This window comes from Lissotriton helveticus, chromosome 2_2, assembly GCF_964261635.1.
Source record: "Lissotriton helveticus chromosome 2_2, aLisHel1.1, whole genome shotgun sequence".
NCBI classification, from domain to species: Eukaryota; Metazoa; Chordata; class Amphibia; order Caudata; family Salamandridae; genus Lissotriton; species Lissotriton helveticus.
This window is the reverse complement of record NC_136060.1, coordinates 509925268-509941289: the sequence shown is the minus strand read 5'-3', so window position 1 is coordinate 509941289 and position 16022 is coordinate 509925268.

Sequence of the window (16022 nt, the reverse complement as noted above, 5' to 3'; positions counted from 1 at the left end):
AAGTGGACACTTCGTTTTGGGATCTGTGTACCACCAAACCCCATGGACCAGAGACAATTAGATTGACCCTGTCTAGATACTACCCCAGCAACGGTACTCACCGGGCAGCAAGAAAGGAAGGCCTCGGACTGGACTGGACTGCTTTGACGCCGGCCGGACGGACTTCGGACTTCTGTTACGGGTGGGCCTCCGGATACCTCGGACCTTGGACTCTCGGCTTGGGCTCTGGTCGGGACTCGCCGCGTTCCTCCACCGCCTCGTCTGGATGCTGGACCGCAACCTCCGTCTCCTCCGTGGGCCTGAGGGATACTTGAAGCAGAAATATCTGCCGGTGTGCAGAAGAGTTCCGTCACGGCTGCAGAGGGTCAGGGGGCATACGTGGCTTCACCGGCGCGTGGGGAAAGGGCAAGTCCCTATTCGGGCGCCATTATGTGGTATATAAATAAATAATACCGGATCTAGGTTTGACTGGACATAGCAATAACAGATAGCTCAATAAATAAGAGTCAAGATTCGAGGTAGTAGGAGTTTGCAGGTTTAATACAGCATAAAGGACAGGAACAGGACAACCTGCACGGGAATAGGATGGCAGCGCTGCCGGGGGCAGGATCAAGGGAGAGGAATAACTTTTAATAACAATGCACAAGCATATATACTAAAACAGTTGCATTACAATACATATGATAGGCGGAGCAGTGGGTGTGGTCAATAGCAGTCGCGAAAGATAAGGGTGAAAAGAGGTGTAACAGGAGGCGTTTACATAGACATGTGATGTAAACGTAACAGAATATGTCATAAATGGGGCGGAAACATGGAGGGGGCTACCTAAGGAGCCGGGACCTCTAACCTAATGGTGCGCGCAAACTGACAATGACGTGTTACTAGGAGAAGCTGGGGGCTATGACTTCTGCGCTAGGAGCAGAGACTGAAGTCTGGAGAGTCAGGGCGACATGTACCTAAACCCTATCTAGTATCTAATGTTTAGAGAACATGTTGATAGAATCCAGAAGTTATCGGGGTAAAGGCTAACAGACTCTAAGACTGGAGCATGCATTATTCTACATGTAGTGCGTGTTGAAGAATATGAAATGACCATTAATACAGTATTTCTCTTACATGGAGACGTAAAGGCTAGACGATGACTGAAACTATTGATGCGATTCAGTAGCTTAGGAATGCAGAGAAGGAGGGCTGAACTGATAACTAGAATCATAACATACTCTTGGCAGACTCGTAGGCAGAGCCAGGCTGAACCGGGCACTGTGAAGCAGGAAGTAAGTGAAGGGTCGAGGATACAGGTGGGGGCTGTATCGCTCCTCAGCGAGGGCTCAGGAGACAGGAGCTGAATCTGGTGTCCGGGCCCTTTTGAGGCCTAGAAACGGGGACTTTACAATGAAATAACGTGTACACTGAGAAACGTGGCAACGTAACTTTACATAGGCCTGATACTCGTAGCTTTCACGAGAACTGGAAACTAGCATACTAGAGATGGACACAACTGTAATTGCGTCTTTAATCAAACATGGGGGATACATATGCATATTAATCATGCACACATAACATAAGATGGGGGACACGTAGGGACACAGAACATGGCAAATTTTACTTTTCCACATTGTGTGTATTTGTATTTGTATGTTTTCTGTGTATGAATGGTAAGGTATGATTGTGATATGACTGACTTTGGCATGCATGTTGAATTTTAAAACTCACTGGTTTTTTGTCCGTGTTGTATTTAGTGTATGTAAAAGTGTTGCTCTTGTTCTAAATGTATATGACTAATACAAATATACCCCTGTGTTTTTTTGACTAAGATATTCTAATAAAAAAGCTACTTATAAGCACATCCCAGCTCGGATAAACTTTCTTTGCTCTGGTGGCAAACTCTTTGTTAATCATTATCAGTATAGGCAATTGTTCTTTGTTGATCTAGAATTGTGGCTCAGCCTTGCTGATTAAGAGCCAACCCTATTCGTTCCTAGGTTGTGTATAGCGGGAGCAGTCTCGCGAGGTTTTTTGGTAAATCCTACTAGCGGTAGGTACAAGGGGTTAAATTCCCCATTTGTTTGACTTTCTTAGGTCTTTCTGGTGGAGATTTTCTGTTCTTTCACAGTTGTTTTAATTTATGTTTGTTTACACACACTTGACTTATTTTAGCACGTCTCATTACAAAGGATATGGCAGAGGAGGACACCTTTGCATATAGTGAGAATCATATCAAGAACCTCCTAAGCGACCCACCCATTTTTTCATCTGTCTCCCTGAGTACCACAGCCACCTCTCAGAACGAATCTGACAGACTCTTAAGACTTAAAAAGAAACAAATACGCACGGACCTACATGGTCATTTTCTGTTAAACCATCTCCGTGAAGGCACCATCCCTGGAGGACTGCAAATAAAAAATATTCCCGTCATATTTACGGAGGACCCGGTGTTTAAGAAAGGGTTCAGCTTTATAGAAACCAAATGTAGCAGGGACCTTATGGTCCTTACTATTGAAACAGCGGTTAGGATTTCTAAAGCTGAACTCGAGGAAATCGCAAAATTAGAGGAAGAAATCAGCAATAATCAAACTATTACGGATTCCAAAGGATTACTGGAAAAAGTTAACAAAGAGATTCAGGAATTCAAGGACTTCACCATAACCCAAAAATCAAATCAATTTGAGAAGGACAAAAAGAACTTCAGAATCGAAAACGTATACCCGTTCCTCCAACCGGATTTTTACACCAAGGTAGATTCTAGGAGATATTTGTCTGACAATCGAGGTAGATCCCGCAACAAGTTCATCACATTTTCGGACACCTCTTCCTCGGGGGACGATAGCGATATAAATAACAGCAGATCTAGTAATAAAAATCGCAAATGGAACCAAATGCAACAGCCCCAAGGACAGTCATCAAATTCCTCTTTTTTAGGACGGGGTCAAACGAGCTCCAGAGGGAGACAACGCTACAATCAGCCTTGGGAAATGACAACCCGCCAAAAACAATACAAAAACTAGCAGTCTCCCCGATCTTTAACCTCTCAAATAGGACATTAACAACAGCTGAAGAAAGTATTTTATCCAAAGGATTATCTTTCGTGCCATCAAAAAAAACAGATTTTGTCAAGATGAAGACTGAGTTCATTGAATTCTGTCGTAAATTGCGCCTCACTACATTTTTTGCGGATAATCCCTCCCCTACACCTTCAGAAGTCACTGGATTACGTAAAAAATCCACATTCTGTCCTCCCGGGCACAAAGTACCAAAAGAAGTAGTTACCTTCGAAAGAACGGTCCTCTCTGCCATTGCGGACATGGAGAAACAAAAAAAGTTCGTAAAATTTAACATCTCAAAGGATGAAACAAATGCACTCTCAATGTTAAGAAATGACAACACAATCACCATAAAACAAGCCGATAAGGGCGGATGGATTGTCATTTGGGACACCAATGATTATACTACTGAAGTATTGAGGCAGCTAAATGACCAAATGTGCTACCGGAAGATTAGTAAAGACCCTACGCTAGAATTCCAAAACCTTCTGTTTCCCATCTTACAAGAAGGCTTTGAGGCAGGCTTTCTAGGTCCAAAAGAGCTGGAATATTTGCGAAATAAACATCCCAAAGTACCTCTTTTTTATGTCCTCCCAAAGGTCCATAAACATCAAACAAAGCCACCAGGTAGACCAATTGTGGCGGGATGTGATTCCCTTTTAGAACCGGTGGCAAAGTATGTCGACTGTTTTCTAAAACAATTTATGGACTTAGTTGTCTCTTATTTAAAAGACACAACAGATTTCATCACTAAGTTGGATGGCATTAAATTTGAGAAAGAAAAAGATCTACTTGTAACATTGGATGTTACCCAGCTCTACACACAAATACCTCAGGATGAGGCTGTGGCAGTTTTGGAATACTTCCTGGACCTACGACCTAGACCTGTCCAGGTACCTACAAAATTTCTTGTTGAATTGGCATCCTTCGCCTTAAAAAAGAACTATTTCAGTTTCGGAAACGACTTCTACCTCCAAACAAAGGGGGTGGCCATGGGTTGTCCCTTTGCGCCGGAGTTGGCAGTACTTTTTATGTCACTCTATGAAGAAAAGTACATCCATAACAACAATCCTTTTAAAGAACACATCACCACATGGTGGCGTTTTATAGACGATGTCTTCATGATTTGGACTGGGGGAGAAGAAAGTTTAACATCATTTTTCAACTGGCTTAACAATAGAACATCAGACATACAATTCAGTATATCATACTCAGCTGAGAAAATTTCTTTTCTGGATGTCGAAGTGTTTCCGTTAGAAGGTACGTTAGCAACATCTCTTTTCACTAAACCTACCGACAGGAATAAAGCATTACTTTTTTCAAGTAATCACCCGCGAAGCCTAAAGGAAAATTTGCCCTATGGGCAATTTCTGCGAATTCGTAGAAACTGCTCATTACAGGAGGACTACAAACACCATGCTGAAAACCTTGTATCCAAATTATGTGACAGGGGATACCCCAAAAAACTTGTCCGAAATTCCATGAAGAGGGCCAGATGGACCCCGAGAGAAAGCCTCCTCGAAAGGAAAAACAAATCTGCTTCCAACAGGCAAGTCTGTGTAACCACCTACTGTCCAAATGCCAATAATCTCAAAAAAATCATTCTACAAAATTGGCACCTTGTAAAAAACTTGGACACTAGCCTGCAAGCTCCACCGTTATTCGCATTCAAAAAGGAGAGCAGCGTGGCCAACCATGTGATCAGAGCAGGAACTAAAAAAGACAAACAACCATCGCTAAGACAGATGATGGGATTACCACCCATCACAGGCCATCACAAATGTGGCACTTGCCTCTGCTGCGAATTGACCATCGAGGGATCCCTTTTTCAACATCGTGGGATATCATGGAAACACGACAGTTTCAGCAACTATAGAACCAAATATGTCGTATATGGCATTACCTGTCCGTGCGGGTTACTCTACATCGGAAAAACTAATCAGGAAATTCGGACTCGAATCACCCAACATAAATCCAGAATAAAAAATGGGATCGACACTGCCCCATTGGTTAACCACTGGAAACGTTGTAAACACTTGCTCAGTGATCTCAAATGGACTGTGAGCTCACGTGTCGAAAAAGATGCACGAGGAGGAGATATGGAGCTGAAACTATCCAAAAGGGAAGCTTACTTAATTGTAAAATTTGACACAGCTGTCAAAGGATTAAATGAGATCTCAGAGATATATAAACTTTAATCCAGGAATTTCATCATGCTATAAGGTTATACATTCGATCTACAGGACGCTACACATGCGCAATCAACACCACATCACGAGAAGCCTTCCCGGCTTGTCTCTGTTTCACGCATGCGCACCAGCGCGACATTTATTGAGCAGCCTTGCAAGTTACCACACACTCCACGCATGCGCGGGAGAACAGTGCCACAGGGGACGCCGATTCATTGAGACCGACGGAGCTTCATACCGGTAAACCTGAGCAGGATCGGGACGTTTGATAAACATGCCTATACTAGACCGGCGCATGGAATAAACAAGCCTTTCGTTTTTCTTCTTTAACAGAGGCCGTTTTTCCCAAAAATTTATTGGATTCTTTGCACGTACTGTCCTTGTTCAAGGACGCATTTTGCCACGATCATCCGGTAAGCAATCCACAGCCTCATATTTTATTCATGAGCACCGCACCCGGTCCCGCCATACTAAACGAACGCTGCTCTGTTACAGGCCCCCTTCCTACTTGAACTTGCAACACCACAAGATATCGTCAAGGTAAACTTTTTTCTGGACAATGGCAAGCTTCATTCGCTGTGTGTTTTTCAGCTTACTCATGTAGCCCCTTGCATGTTGTTCTTTTCATCACACAGGTTTTACTCCTTCCCCGGATACTCTCCATAGTGGTAAGCAGAAGGCTCCTTGGGTGGCATTGCTTTAGAGCACCTTGATATTTTATTATAAATAGTTTTGTAGATACACACGATAGAATTCTTTTTCTCTCTTTTTTCTTAGAATGACCTGGCCCTGACGAAAATCCCTGCCAAACCTCGGGGATTTGAAACGCGTAGGCCGTTCCATGTTCAGTGTCTGCTTCCCTTTCATAGGTTTTGTCCTTTAGTGTGAACACAGTGACACATTACTGGTTTACAAAAAAATTGCTGTATATATTTCAATTTGATATTTGATTTTTCTGATTCATTTTGATGTACACTTGTAAATATTATTGTATACATAATTGTATAGACTGCAGCAGACCTAATACATCACACGATTATTTATCATTTATTTAATCGTGTGTGTATTTGTATTTGTATGTTTTCTGTGTATGAATGGTAAGGTATGATTGTGATATGACTGACTTTGGCATGCATGTTGAATTTTAAAACTCACTGGTTTTTTGTCCGTATTGTATTTAGTGTATGTAAAAGTGTTGCTCTTGTTCTAAATGTATATGACTAATACAAATATACCCCTGTGTTTTTTTGACTAAGATATTCTAATAAAAAAGCTACTTATAAGCACATCCCAGCTCGGATAAACTTTCTTTGCTCTGGTGGCAAACTCTTTGTTAATCATTATCAGTATAGGCAATTGTTCTTCTATCGATTGTGGCATCTGCTCACCTTCCTTGCTGCGCTGATGTGAGTCAGTCAGTGCGGAGTCCTTTTTATACATTTATCGGAGCATCATAAAACAATTCATGGATTCTGTTTTGGGAGTGGAATGTGGGCCTAGTCAGGAAGCAATACATTCCTTCCATGTGATGACAAATGCAGTTGGGTCTCGACCTTGCGTGGACACAATGAGGGCCAGTGGGTAACGTGTCCAGATGTCCAGCATGGGTAACGCATGATCACTGCATGTGTTGTGTAAGCTGTATCTTGATTGGCTGAGTATTCCTAACTTTACGTGCATCTAACTTTATGGTGTTTTGGGACAGCGTGCCCCTCTGACCATGTGTGTTTTATTGGGGCCAATCACCCAGGACCATTGTGATGTCTCTGTCTATCTAGGACTTATCTGTTTTTTTCCTCTTTGTGCATTTGTCCTGCTGGTTACATGCTACCCCACCTGTAATCTGTTAGTCAATAGCATAGGGAAGTGCGCAGCGCCTCTTATTGGCAATCTGGCATTGGTTTATTTCCAGTGGGATCCCGACACCTCCTGAAATGGATCACTCAAGGCAGACCAAAACATGTCATATTCCAGGGTAAATTCTAGATCAGGGGTGCCCAAACCTGTCCTGGCGGGCCGTATCCATGCCAGATTTTTGGGATATCCCCATCTGGTGATCACGGTTCGATCCCCGGCGCCGGCGGCAGATCAGAGTGCCCAGGACGGGGTCCATGTGACCCGGGCAGTCCTATCCCCTGGGTGTACGTGGTTGTCCGACATGTCGGTCGGATGTGCTTTTACGTACCGGATCGGAATCGGCCCCCATAAAATCGTACGTAAAGTATATAGCAAATCAACCTGAAATCTGCTGGGTCAGAAAGGGCTCGATTCCGATCCGTGTCGGAAGGTTAGGAGTCCGTACGAATTTGTCGGGACGGCATGGCAGAGTGCCCGGGATGGGCTCCATGGCTCTTGGGCAGTCGTCCCCCGGGCGTCCGGGGCTCCATCCAGGCCGACGGCATGGCAGAGTGCCTGGGACGGGCTCCATGCGTCCCGGGCCTTCGTCCCCCGGGCGTCCGGGGCTCCATCCAGGCTGACAGCATGGCAGAGTGCCCGGGTCGGGCTCCATGGTTTTCAGGGTGGTCCTCCCCTGGGTGTCGGGGCGCTCCAGGCCGAAGGCATGGAAAAGTGCCCAGGACGGGCTCCATGCGTCCCGGGCATTCGTCCCCCGGGCGTCCGGGGCTCCATCCAGGCTGACGGTATGGCAGAGTGCCTGGGTCGGGCTCCATGGCTTTCACGGTGGTCCTCCCCTGGGTGTCTGGGGGATCCAGGCCGAAGGCATGGAAAAGTGCCCAGGACGGGCTCCATGCGTCCCGGGCACGGGCACGGGGACGGGGACAGGGTCGGGAGAGTCCAGGCGGCTTCACTTCCGTGTCCAGCCATCTGATCGGCCAGATTCCCTCGGCCATCTGGTCGCCCGGATCCCCCCGGGCATCTGGTCGCCCGCAACGCTTTCCTATGGGGCGACCAGATGGCCGAACTTCCCTGGAAGTCCCGATGAGGTGCCATTCGCTGCCCGGATCCCAGCGAGGGCTCCAGGAGGTCGGGTACATTCGCGCCTTGGGTCCCCTCTGTCACCTCGTGTGCACAGATTACAAGAAAAGGGGGTAATTTTCCTCCGGATTACTAGGGAGAAGGGTACGCCCGGACACCCCTCCGAGGCTGGTGGTTCTCTGCCATGGGGACCAGATGGGCTATGCCTGGGCAACACCTCCCTAGGCCACCCGGGGCTTCCTTCCTCCAGGCCAACTGCATGTCAAATTGCCCAGGACGGGGTCCATGGCTCCTGGGTAGTCGTCCCCCGGGCGTCCGGAGCTCCATCCAGGCTGACGGCATAGAAAAGTGCCCAGGACGGGCTCCATGCGTCCCGGGCATTCGTCCCCTGGGCGTCCGGGGCTCCATCTAGGCTGACGGTATGGCAGAGTGCCCGGGTCGGGCTCCATGGTTTTCACGGTTGTCCTCCCCTGGGTGTCTGGGGGCTCCAGACCGAAGGCACGGAAAAGTGCCCAGGACGGGCTCCATGCGTCCCGGGCATTCGTCCCCCGGGCTTCCGGGGCTCCATCCAGGCTGACGGCATGACAGAGTGCCCGGGTCGGGCTCCATGGGTCCCGTGCAGCCCTCCCCCGGGCGTCCGGGGCTCCCACCGCCAGGCCGACGGCATGTCAAAGTGCCCAGGACGGGCTCCATGAGTCCGGGACAGTCCTCCCCCGGGCGTCCGGGACACCCATCTCCAGGAGGCCAACGGCATTGGCAAAGTACCCAGGACGGGCTCCATGGGTCCCGGGCAGACCTCCCTCGGGCGTCCGGGGCACCCATCTCCATGAGGCCAACGGCATTGGCAAAGTACCCAGGACGGGCTCCATGGGTCCCAGGTAGACCTCCCCCGGGCGTCCGGGGCACCCATCTCCACGAGGCCAACGGCATTGGCAAAGTACCCGGGAAGGGCTCCATGGGTCCCGGGTAGACCTCCCCCGGGCGTCCGGGGCACCCATCTCCATGAGGCCAACGGCATTGGCAAAGTACCCAGGACGGGCTCCATGGGTCCCGGGCAGCTTCCCCGGGCGTCCGGGGCACCTACCTCCAGGCCGACGGCATGTCAAAGTACCCAGGACGGGCTCCACGGGTCCCGGGCATTCCTCCCCCAGGTCGTCCGGGCCCTAGAGCTCCGGTGGTCCAACCTGCGCCTGAGGCCCAGCCGGGGTCCAAGAGCCCTGCCTTGCGTGGGCAGGCAGTCAGGAACCCTACCGCGAAGGCTTGGGATGGATGGGGAGCTGGGAGTCCTTTCGATCCCGGCCCTCTGGTCGCCCGCGATGCTTTCCAATGGGGCGACCAGATGGCCGGGCTTCCCTGGAAGTCCCGATGAGGTGCCATTCGGCTCCTGGATCCCAGCTAGGGCTCCATGAGGTCGGGTTCTTTTACGCCTTGGGTCCCCTCTGTCACCTCGCGTGCACGGATTGCAAGAAAGGGGGGTAATTTCCCTCCGGATTACTAGGGGCAGGGTACGCCCGGACACCTCTCCAGGGCTGGTGGTTCTCTGCCCGGGGGACCAGATGAGATATGCCTGGGCAACACCTCCCCCGGGCGTCTGGGGGCTCCATTCTCCGGGCCAACGGCATGGCTCAATGCCCAGGACGGGCTCCACGTGTCCCGGACAGACCTCCCCTGGGCGTCCGGGGCACCCATCTCCAGGAGGCCAACGGGATGGCAAAGTACCCGGGAAGGGCTCCACGGGTCCCGGGCAGCCTTCCCCCGGGCGTCCGGGGCTCCCACCTCCAGGCCGACGGCATGTCACAGTGCCCAGGACGGGCTCCATGGGCCCCGGACAGCCCTCCCCCCGGGCGTTCGGGGCACACATCTCCAGGAGGCCAACGGCGTTGCAAAGTACCCGGAAAGGACTCCACGGGTACCGGGCAGTCCTCCCCCGGGCGTCCGGGGCACCCATCTCCATGAGGCCAACGGCATTGGCAAAGTACCCGGGAGGGGCTCCACGGGTCCCGGGCAGGCCTCCCCCGGGCGTCCAGGGCACCCACCTCCAGGCCGACGGCATGTAAAAGTGCCCAGGACGGGCTCCATGGGTCCCGGGCAGCCCTCCCCCGGGCGTCCGGGGGCTCCCTTCTCCAGGCCGACGGCATGGTTCAATGCCCAGGACGGGACGTCAAGTGGCCAGGACGGGCTCCATGCGTCCCGGGCATTCGTCCCGGGACGGGGACGGGGTGGGGAAGAGTCCAGGCGGCTTCACCTCCATGCCCGGCCATCTGGTCGCCCGGATTCCCTCGGCCATCTGGTCGCCCGGATCCCCTCGGGCATCTGGTCGCCCGCAACGCTTTCCTATGGGGGGGACCAGATGGCCGAACTTCCCTGGAAGTCTTAATGAGGTGCCATTCGCCTCCCGGATCCCAGCGAGGGCTCCATGAGGTCGGGTTCTTTCAAGCCTTGGGTCCCCTCTGTCACCTCGCGTGCACAGATTGCAAGAAAGGGGGGTAATTTGCCTCCAGATTACTATGGGGCAGGGTATGCCCGGACACCCCTCCAGGGTTGGTGGTTCTCTGCCATGGGGACCAGATGGGATATGCCTGGGCAACACCTCCCTAGGCCACCCGGAGCTTCCTTCCTCCAGGCCAACTGCATGTCAAATTGCCCAGGACGGGCTCCATGGCTCTTGGGCAGTCGTCCCCCGGGCGTCCGGTGCTCCATCCAGGCCGACGGCATGGCAGAGTGCCCGGGACAGGCTCCATGCGTCCCGGGCCTTCGTCCCCCCGGGCGTCCGGGGCTCCATCCAGGCTGACGGCATGGCAGAGTGACCTGGACGGGCTCCACGGGCCCCGGGCATCCGGGGCTCCCTTCCCCGGGCCAGCGGCATGTCAGAGTGCCCAGGACGGGCTCCACGGGCCCCGGTCATCCGGAGCACCCTTCCCCGGGCCAGCGGCATGTCAGAGTGCCCAGGACCAGTTCCACGGGTCCCGGGCAGTCCTCCCCCCGGGTGTCCGGGGCTCCCTTCCCCGGGCCAAAGCATTTCAGAGTGCCCAGGACGGGCTCCACGGGTCCCGGACGTCCGGGGCTCCCTTCCCCGGGCCAACGGCATACAGGAGTGCCCAGGACGGGCTCCACGGGTCCCGGACGTCCGGTGCTCCCTTCCCCGGGCCAACGGCATACAGGAGTGCCCAGGACGGGCTCCACAGGTCCCGGTCGTCTGGGGCTCCCTTCCCCGGGCCAACGGCTTGTCAGAGTGCCAAGGACGGGCTCCACGGGTCCCGGTCGTCTGGGGTCCCTCCCCCGGGCCAACAGCAGGTCAGAGTGCCCAGGACGGGCTCCACGGGTCCCGGGCAGCCCGCCCCCCCCCCGGGCGTTCGGGGCACCCATCTCCAGGAGGCCAACGGCGTTGCAAAGTACCCGGGAAGGGCTCCACGGGTACCGGGCAGTCCTCCCCCGGGCGTCCGGGGCTCCCTTCTCCAGGCCAACGGCATGGTTCAATGCCCAGGACGGGCTCCATGTGTCCCGGACAGACCTCCCCCGGGCGTCCGGGGCACCCATCTCCAGGCCAACGGCATGGCTCAATGCCCAGGACGGGCTCCATGGGTCCGGGGAGGCGTCCCATGGGCCTCCGGGCTTGGGAGTCCCGTCTGGGTCCAGGGGCCCGGGCGGGCCCCGGGTCGGGTGCTCCGGCCCTGGTCCCTGTCTCCCAGCCTACCGCACTGCCAAGGGCCTAGGAATGGGTTCCGTTGTTCCCGGGGAGCCTCCCCTTGCTTGGCTGGGTTCAGGAGCAGTGGCTAGGGCCCCTGAGGGCCCGGGGAGGGCGGCCTCCCCACCCCGGGCTCTGTCCTTGGTCCTGCTGCGTGGCAGGGTGCCCGGGACGGGGTCCGGAGGGACCGGGGAGGCGTCCCATGCACCTCCGGGCTTGGGAGCCCCGGCTGGGTCCAGGGGCCCGGGCGGGCCCCGGGTCGGGTGCTCCGGCCCTGGTCCCTGTCTCCCAGCCTACCGCACTGCCAAGGGCCTAGGAATGGGTTCCGTTGTTCCCGGGGAGCCTCCCCTTGCTTGGCTGGGTTCAGGAGCAGTGGCTAGGGCCCCTGAGGGCCCGGGGAGGGCGGCCTCCCCACCCCGGGCTCTGTCCTTGGTCCTGCTGCGTGGCAGGGTGCCCGGGACGGGGTCCGGAGGGACCGGGGAGGCGTCCCATGCGCCTCCAGGCTTGGGAGCCCCGGCTGGGTCCAGGGGCCCGGCCGGGCCCCGGGTCGGGTGCTCCGGCCCTGGGCCCTGTCTCCCAGCCTGCCACACTGCCAAGGGCCCGGGAAGGGGTTCCGATGTGCCCGGGGAGCCTCCCCTTGCTTGGCTGGGTTCAGGAGCAGTGGCTAGGGCCCCTGAGGGCCCGGGGAGGGCGGCCTCCCCACCCCGGGCTCTGTCCTTGGTCCTGCTGCGTGGCAGGGTGCCCGGGACGGGGTCCGGAGGGACCGGGGAGGCGTCCCATGCACCTTCGGGCTTGGGAGCCCCGGCTGGGTCCAGGGGCCCGGGCGGGCCCCGGGTCGGGTGCTCCGGCCCTGGTCCCGGTCTCCCAGCCTGCCGCACTGCCAAGGGCCCGGGAAGGGGTTCCGATGTGCCCGGGGAGCCTCCACTTGCTTGGCTGGGTTCAGGAGCAGTGGCTAGGGCCCCTGAGGGCCCCTGAGGGCCCGGGGAGGGCGGCCTCCCCACCCCGGGCTCTGTCCTTGGTCCTGCTGCGTGGCAGGGTGCCCGGGACGGGGTCCGGAGGGACCGGGGAGGCGTCCCATGCACCTCCGGGCTTGGGAGCCCCGGCTGCATCCAGGGGCCCGGCCGGGCCCCGGGTCGGGTGCTCCGGCCCTGGGCCCTGTCTCCCAGCCTGCCGCCCTGCCAAGGGCCCGGGAAGGGGTTCCGATGTGCCCGGGGAGCCTCCCCTTGCTTGGCTGGGTTCAGTAGCAGTGGCTAGGGCCCCTGAGGGCCCAGGGAGGGCGGCCTCCCCACCCCGCGCTCTGTCCTTGGTCCTGCTGCGTGGCAGGGTGCCCGGGACGGGGTCCGGAGGGACCGGGGAGGCGTCCCATGCGCCTCCGGGCTTGGGAGCCCCGGCTGGGTCCAGGGGCCCGGCCGGGCCCCGGGTCGGGTGCTCCGGCCCTGGGCCCTGTCTCCCAGCCTGCCGCACTGCCAAGGGCCCGGAAAGGGGTTCCGATGTGCCCGGGGAGCCTCCCCTTGCTTGTCTGTGTTCAGGAGCTCCATCCGGGGCCCCTGAGGGCCCCGGGGAGGGTGGCCTCCCCACCCCGGGCTCTGTCCTGGGTTCTGCCGCGGGGCAGGGTGCCCGGGACGGGGTCCGGCGGGCCCGGGGAGGCTTCCCCTGTGCCTCCGGGCCTGGGAGCCCCGGCTGGGTCCAGGGGCCCGGTCGGGGCCCCGGGTCGGGCGCTCCGGCCCTGGGCCCGGTCCCCCGGGCTGCCGCTCCACCCAGGGCCCAGGACAGGGGTCCGTCGGTCCCTTGCAGGCCTCCCCTGCTTGTCAAGGTGTAAGCGGGCCCCAGGTCGGAGGGCCCGCCGGCCCCTGGCAGCCTCCATGGCTGTGGCCCGGCTGGGGCCCCGGGCCTCCGGCCCGGCATGCCCCGGGCGCCCGCTCCCTCCTTCGTGGGGGCACGGGGCGACCGGATGGCGTCCCTTTCGTGCCCGGCCATCTGGTCGCCCGGATCCCCTCGGCCATCTGGTCTCCCGGATCCCCTCGGCCATCTGGTCGCCCCTATCCCCTCGGCCATCTGGTCTCCCGGATCGCCTCGGCCATCTGGTCGCCCGCAATGCTTTCCAATGGGGGCGACCAGATGGCCGAACTTCCCTGGAAGTCCCGATGAGGTGCCATTTGCCTCCCGGATCCCAGCGAGGGCTCCAGGAGGTCGGGTACTTTCGCGCCTTGGGTCCCCTCTGTCACCTCTAGTGCACGGATTACAAGAAAGGGGGGTAATTTTCCTCCGGATTACTAGGGAGAGGGTCAGTCAGACCTCCGTGTGGTCTGGCGATTCTGAATCAGGGGAAGGCAGGACCCGGGCCCTCCCGCCGGGGCCCCCAGGGGCCTGGGTACGCACCTGCTGCTTAGCCCCCTTGCCGATGGGCCTTTTCCTCCGAGTTTGCTCAGGCAGGCCCCCGCGAGGTCTGGCCATGCTGAGACGGGGCCAGGCAGCACCCGGGCCCGCCCGCCGGGGCCCCCAGGGGCCCGGGAATGCACCTGCCTCTCAGCCCTTTCCCGATGGTCCTTTTTCTCCGAGTTTTTTTCCACAGTCTGACCTCCGATAGGTCCGGCGGTTCCGAATCAGGGGAAGGCAGGACCCGGGCCCGCCTGCCGGGGCCCCCAGGGGCCCGGGTACGCACCTGCCGCTCAGCCCCCTTGCCGATGGGCCTTTTCCTCCGAGTTTGCTCAGGCAGGCCTCCCCGAGGTCTGGCCATGCCGAGACGGGGACAGGCAGCACCCGGGCCCGCCTCGCGGGGCCCCCAGGGGCCCGGGTACGCACCTGCCTCTCGGCCCCTTCCCGATGGTCCCTTTTCTTAGGAGTTTGCTCAGGCAGACCTCCGTGAGGTCCGGGGATGCCAGGAGACTTTTTCCCGGCTGTACTCTCTGATCGATTGGGCACTCTCGGTCCGTTTAGGGATGGACTGCTTGGCCAGCCTCGGCTGTTGTTTCAAGCAATTAGCTTCCACCCCGCATGGACCGTCTGACTCGAGGGCCTGCCTGCCGCCCGGCGGGAGGCCCCTTTCAACCCAGCAGAGCGAAGGCCGAGCGGCCCCGGCAGCTCGTGCCCCCCAGTGGTCCGACCCGAGCAGGAGGGGTCGGGTGGCGCCAGCCCCTCGGATGCCTGCTGCCCAGCAGGTCCGTTAGGCCCCGCGCGCCACTCCGCCGCCCCTCTCTGCCTCAGCACGTTTCCACAGCAGCTCGGAACGACCGTTCCGAGGGGTGCCGCCGCCGCCAGGCTCCGGCACCCCTGCCTCTCACTCAGGCTGCGCCTCGGCCCGCCTCTCCCTCCCGGGGGAGACGGCTGGGCCTGCCGGTGCCCATGCGACCGCGCCACTGCTCCGCACCCCTGCAGCGAGACCTCCCGCCCAGGCGGGGCCGGCTCCTGGCAGGCTCCCGAGAGACCGAAGGGGTGCGCGAAGGTTGCCGGTCGGTGAGATGGGCACGCGGCTCCCACCCCGTCGTCAGGTGCGGCTACCTGGTTTCCGGTTTGGGCATCCCTGTTCTAGATTGAATGTTCTGAACTCCTCGCCGACTCCGTGGCCGGATTAGGGAACAGCGACCCTATGACGCTTTTTACTCATTGCAAATAGAAGGGTGTAATCTGGCATGACAGTTGTGGTCAATGTGTTCCTGTCGCTGTCACCGTCGCTGCCTCAATTCAAGAATGACCTCAAGTCTGGCTCTTCGACTGAACCACAGATACCCCTGCCCCACCACAGCGCCTTGAGACCCCAACGGGTGAGTAGGTGCTATTTCCAAGAAACTTGATTGAATCAGTCCTTGCAATTGATGCGTTCTCGCAATTGATGTATGTGTTTCCTCAGCTTTGTAAATATGTCACAAGATGTACTCTGTAAAGTAGATGTATCTGTTGAATGTGGTGTATCACCAGGGCTCTGTGGAAAACCATCATAAAATCTACAGCGACACCACAGCAGGTTTACTGAATGTGTAACTGCACTTCATAGCACCGCCCTCGTGGTAATGAAACAGAGACGCAGTGCTACTCCACCTACAGGTGGAGGTACGGTATTACAACACTACTCTCCACATAACACCACAGCAGGTTTACTGAATGCTTAACGGCACTTCTTAGCACCGCCCTCGTGGTAATGAAACAGAGACGCAGTGCTACTCCACCTACAGGTGG